A 6,645-nucleotide genomic window follows, 5' to 3' on the forward strand; every position below is an offset into this window, starting at 1 on the left:
ACCTTTCAGTTCAAATTCACTTTGCGGTCGAGTGTTTATCCTACATGACCACACCAGGACTCCGTAGCTAGCCCATTAGTCTACAGTAGTGCTTTGTTTATGGTGAGACATCACATTATCAAGGCGAAAAAAGCCTAGCAAGCTTTCTGACAATCAGCTAATGGATATCACACCATTCTGCTCCACAACTGACCAGGGAACACACACAAACACACACGCATACAGTAAGAAGCATATGCACATACAAGTACACATATTCTGCTTGTATGTATGTGGATGTGTCTATATGTTCCTTGGTTGGCTGTAGAGCAGAGTGTTGTGACCTAGAGGATTTTTACTTACAGACTGAGCAAAGGTAATTACTATCAGTATTACTTTTACCTGAACATAAATCTGTAGAGTAACAGGAAGCAAATATCAGAAAGATATTTACTTGTTCTTTATTGATTATACAAAAGCTTTAGACTGTATAAATCATAACAAATTATGGATAACATTGTAAGGATTGGATATTTCAAAACACTTAATTGCACGCTTGAAGAATCTGTACATAGACTAAGAGTCAGTTGTTAGAATAAAACAAAGGGATACTGAATAGTTTAAAATCAGGAAACGTGTGTGTTAAGGTTATATCCTTTTACCATATTTACTCAAACTGTAAGCTTAGAAAATATTTGTGAAGCTGGATTATATGAAGAAGAATATGACATCAGGATTAGAGGACAACTCAGTAACAACATGTGATATTCAGATACAACCTTCCTTACTGAAAGCTAAGAGGATTTAGAATACTGATGATCAAAGATCACAGATTTCAGTATTGATAGCATCACAATAAAAAGAAAACAAAAGTCCTTACAACTGAACAGATAAATAATATGATAACTGGAGAAAAGATTGAAGTTGTCAAAGACTTCATTTTGCTTGGATTTATAATCAACACTCATGGAAACTGTAGCTAAGAAATCAAATGACATCATGCATTAGGCAAAATTTCTGCACAAGACCTCTTTAGTGTGTTTTAAAAAAGCAAAGATGTGAGTTTGAGGACTAAGATGGGGCTGACAGAAACTATGGTATTTTTAATAACCTCTTATTCATATGAACATGGGACATAGAGTATGGGAGGCTGCAGAAGAATCGAGGCATTTGAAATGGTATTGGAGAAGAATATTTATAATATCATGGACTGCTAAAAAAACCAACAAATCTGTGTTGGAAGATGTACAGCCAGAATGCTCCTTGGAAACAAGAATGCCCAGACTTTTTCTCTCATACTTTAGACATGTTATCAGGAGAGGTCAGTCCCTACAAAGCACATCATGGTTTGGTGAAGTGAGGATCAGCAAAAAAGACGTCACCCAACCAGATGAATTGACTCAAAGGCAGCAGCAATGGGCTTAAAGCTAACAATCATGAAGATGGTGCAGGACCAGGCAGTGTTTTGTTGTTTTGTGCATAATTTTGTTGAGTCAGAACTGACACTACAGCACTTAGCAACAACGGCAACAGGGAGCTAAAAACAGAACTGAGTCTTTTTAGGGGGATGGAATGGGCAGGAGTAAGGAGTGAGGTAAGATTAGAATTATGGTAGGTTAGGTCTAGGACTTCATTTACTGTTTGGATTATGCTTAGGTCTAGGGGTAAGGAGTAAGGTTTAGGCTAGGGATAGGAGTAAAGCTTGATCTCGTTGTTAGGGTTACAGTTGTTGTTGTTGTTGTTAAGTGCCATCGAGTCGGGTCCGACCCATAGTGACCCTGTACAGGGTTTCCGAGGGTGTAAATCTTTACGGGAGTAGAAAGCCTCATCTTTCTCCCGCGGAGCGGCTGGTAGTTTCGAACCGCTGACCCTAAGGTTCGCAGCCCGATTCGTAACCACTACGCTACCAGAGCTGCTTACAGTTAGGCATATTTTAATGATTTTTTTTTCTTGAAATCTATTTGATTTCCTCTTCATTTGGAAGTTCTCTAGCTATGTGACCCCTCTTTTTACTTCACAGTGCTTTTTGCTGTTGCGATTGTATCCCTGGTTCTCTATTTTCCGTTTTAGAGGTCTGTTTTACTTTGCATACTTGTGTATCTGAGATGACTTGAGGTGATATTTTCATGAATGTTATTTTCAGGTTGTTGCCTGCTACTGTTGGTTCTCTGTCCAAAGAATTCCCTTTAGAATTTTTTAAAGGTTGGTCTGGTGTTTACAAATTCTTTTCATTTCTGTTTTTCTGAAAATGACCTAATTTTGCTGTCATACTTGATAGGCAGTTTTACAGGGTATATAATCCTTGGTTGGCAATTTGTTTCTTTCAGAGTTTTATACATGTTATTCTATAGTCTTCTTGCCTGCATGATTTCTTCTGAGAAATCAGAGATTAGTCTTGTTTGTTCTCCAAAGTAGTTAACTTTTCCTGAGCTGATTTCAGGAATCTTTACTTTTATTTGGTTTTGAAAACTGGGATCATATGTCTTAATGTTTTTCTTTTTGAGTTTATCTTGTTTGGAGTTTGTTAAGCTTCTTGAATGGCTCTCTTTTTGTCTTTCATCATATTAGGGAAGTTTTCTTCCAACAACTCTTGGATAATATTTTCTATGGATTTTTTGGGGGGTCTCTTCCTGTTCTGGAATTCCTATTAAAAGCAAGTTAATCTACCTGATAATGTCCCTCCCAAATCTTAGTCTTTCTTCAAATTTTTTTTTCTTTTTTTTTTTCTGATTTTTCCTTGGTTAGTTGCTTATGTTTTTAGGAGTCATCAAGTTGGTTCTAACTTTTAGTGACCCTATGCACAACAAAACAAAACACTGCCCTGTCCTGTGCTGTTATAACATATCATTGTTACTCTCGAGCCCACGTCTCTTGCCACCATGCCAATCCATCTCATCGGTGGTAGTTCTCTTCTTCCACTGACCCTCTACTCTACCAAGCATGATGTCCTTCTCCAGGAACTGGTACTTCCTGATAATACGTCAGAAATATGAGAGAGAAAATCTGCCAATCTGACTTCTAAGGACCAATCTGACTACACTTTTGTAAACACAGATTTGTTTGTTTTTCTGGCAGTCCATGGTACTTTAAATAGTCTTCTCTAGCACATATTGTCAGGGGGCATTAGTCCCTGGAGAAAAATATCATGTTTGGTAAAGTGGAGCATCAGAGAAACAGAGGAAGACCCCCCAATGAGATACATTAGCACAGAGGCAGCAGCAATGGGTTCAACATAGCAAAGATTATGAGGTTGGCTTGGGACCATGCAGTGTTTCACTCTATTGTGAAAAGAGTCACTGTGAGTCAGTATCAAATTGGCTGCAACTAACAACAACAACAATTTTAATCTTCTGGCTTTTTAATTGCTGTTTTTAAATAATGCCCACTTTTTCAATTATTTAATCAGTGTATTTCCTGAATTTTCCACAGTTTTGTCTGTTGTGTTTGATTTCATCGGTAATTTTCTCACTCTTTCTCTCAACTGTTAAAATTGATTAATTTGCATTCTTTTAAATTCTTTATCAGATAATTCCAATACCATTTCTATTGGTACATTTACCGAAGCTGTATTTCAGTCACTTGTTTGAGGCACTTTGTCTTGTTTCTTTGTGTAAGCTGAAATTGTACTTTTCTCAAAGACACTGTGGTGTTCATTTTTAGTTGATTATTACATATATATTTTCAGGCACTCACCACCTGCCTCCTGGTGGCTGTGGTAGAAATCAGAATTATGAATGCAATTCGTTCTCTGTTTATTGTGTAGCATTGTTCAGGGAAGGTTCACGTACCTCCAGAAACACAAGTGCTATGCCAGGCACCCAATTCCAGGCAAAACAGAAGCTGTGCAGTAGGTGGTGCCACTGGGTTTGTGAGAATGAGGACTAGCCATGCCCCTGTCTCCCAGGAGGGCATGGGAACAAGGAAAAATGTCGCAGCCATGCCACCGACCTTCAGCTGCAACCTATTCCCACAGGCCGCTCTAATCACAGCTGCTTGCAAAAATTCAAAATGGCTTCCCAGGCCAGGCCAGACCTTAGTCCACTCCTCTCTCACTGCTTCTGTTCTGCTTCCTCTGTCAGTCTCCACTCAATCTACCTCTCTGTCCTATCCTCCATTTATATCTGATTCCCTCAGTCTCTTGTGCATTTTTTTGCAGAGGGTTGGCTTAGGGTATCTGCTTACTGTGCTATCTTGCCCCAGACTCTCTAAATGAATTTTCATAAAAGCAAGGAAACCAAGGATTTCTCTGAACCTTGTCAAAGCTGTTGTGTTCAATTTTGTGCAATGCTAAGTATTCTGAGAATTGAAAGACTAGAAAATTCTTGGCTTGGGAAAGATGCACTTGAGAAGACTAGCATGCCAGCTGATTTAAAATATCTGAAGAGTTAGCTAAAAACTCATTGTACCATGTCACTGATCAGAAAAGATTTGAAGAAGCAGGGTTTTGCTCAACTTAGGAATAATTTTTTTATCCATATATGTTGAAAAATAATGCAATGGGTTGGTTATTTTATGAACTAGAAAGACTTCTATTTGTGGACATTTTCAAGGGAAGGCTGTATGATTTTTTGTCAGGGCCACATAAAAGACATTGCTATATCTGGTATCTTCTATGACCTTAAGTTTCTTACCAACTCTGAGATTCTTGTTTAAATGCAGTTTTGCCTCTAATTGCCTTTATACATCAGAAACTCAAATCCTGGAATAACTTATTCTAGGATTTGAGTTTATAGCAGGTTTTTTATGTTATATTTTTCATCTTAATAAGTAGATACCTTGGCTTCACCTCACTATTTACTATCAAGCAACAAAACATTACCCAGAGACAACATTTCTTACCAGGGATATTTTCTCTCAAATAGATATCAGAAACTAAAAGTCTTTTAAAAAATATTTATGATTGAATTTTGTTCCCAACGTTGTATTTATTTATGCCTTTCCTCTCATACCCATTAATGATAAAAAAAAAAAAGTCTCTTTTTATAGATAGGACTATATGATGCTTATTTAACTAGTTTCGTGATTAGTTGGGGCACTGGTTGTAAAAGTTGTTTTGATATAACAACCTTCACTTACTGCTTGGACAAAAAAGGCTTCAGAATCATGAGCTAAAGATGCTGAGCTTCTTCAGGGAAAATAACCTATCTCGAGAAGGATGATTGTGGCCATTTATTGTAGCAATCATAAGTACAGCAAAGACTGGGAAAACAGTTATCATTCAGTTTTAATCAGTTTACTCAAATAGAACAGCTGCAAGCAAAGATTGCTGTTTAGGCTGAAAATGGGAGAGAGTTTTCTTATATAAAGTCTAATGCTGTAGGGTCATCTATGAAAAAGGGGTCTTTCTCTGCTTTTTCCATAACAAAGAAAAAAAAAACCCAACATCTTTTAATTGGTTTGTGGTTTAACAGGGTGTTCATTTATATCACCAAATAATGGCCTAAATATACTTTCAAGGACAAAGGTGAGTAAAAAATAAAAGAACCAATTTAATCGCAAAATTCATTCTTTTAAATACATTTTATTTTTTTAAGTTATAGTTTCCAGTTTATTAGAGATCAGGAAAATCAGAAGTCTGAATGAAAATTCCCCTTTATCTGTAAAATATCACCCTACAGTGAGATTCTAAGTTACAAAGAAACAACAAAAGATATTTTTTATGTGAATTCTGCCTATTAATTTAAATACCAAAGTTTTTTTATATTCCTTCCCCTCCCGCCCTTCGGGATAAATGGCAATGCACGCATTGACTTGTGAGGCTCTTATAATTTTTTTTAAACACAAGAATAATAATAAAAAAATCAGAAGAAGACATGAAAACTCACCCTCATGATTTAATTAATATCAGTCTAGCAAAATACTATGAGAAATGTCAGTTGTCTGTATAACATGAAAGCAATGTTGAGGTTAAATCCTGCAAGTGTTTAGAACCTGACAAGTTATGATCAGCTATGATCTCTTTTGAAGACACTGATAAAAGATATTTTGTTCATTTTCTAATCTTTATGAAGCATGAGAGAATAAAAATTAACTTCTCTGGGACTATCATTGGCATACATAAATAACCTCCTGACTGTAGGTACTGTACTTTAGGTTTAGGTGACACTCCCTGTTTTCCTAAAGGCAAGAAAGAAACTTATGTGAAGGGATCTATCTATCTCTTCAGAGCTTAATAATCTTCAGCTCAAGAGGTTTGCTTTTTATTCCAGAAATGCTTTCCTTGCTGTATTTGCTGCTCTTTGCTAGACAGCAATTGTTCTGAACTCTGAGTCTCCGAAGTCTTTTCCCTTCTCCTTCAAGACTGTTCTTGTACCACTTGGGTCCTTTGAGCTGTGATCCATTGAGGTTTTGGAGATTGAACAGTTAATACTGTATAATTTTTAGGGCGTCTTAATAGACTGTACTGGGCTGGAATAACCCTGTTTGCTTTGTTTTAAGATAATCCTAATTCAGAAAGAATTTAGGTTGTAGAGGAGAAAAAATGCAAAACAGGAAAAAAATCTAGTTAATGAAAAATCTGTGTGTAATACAGCTTCAGATTTAAGATACTCTGTGTTTTCAAGGCTAGAGAGCGACTGGCATACACAAGCATTATTGGTAAGAGTAGACGTATATTGCAGTTAGGGGACAGACACATTGATCTTTGAAACATATTTCGAACTGGGA

Source organism: Chrysochloris asiatica, unplaced genomic scaffold (genome assembly GCF_000296735.1).
Source record: "Chrysochloris asiatica unplaced genomic scaffold, ChrAsi1.0 scaffold00056, whole genome shotgun sequence".
In the NCBI taxonomy this organism is placed as follows: domain Eukaryota; kingdom Metazoa; phylum Chordata; class Mammalia; order Afrosoricida; family Chrysochloridae; genus Chrysochloris; species Chrysochloris asiatica.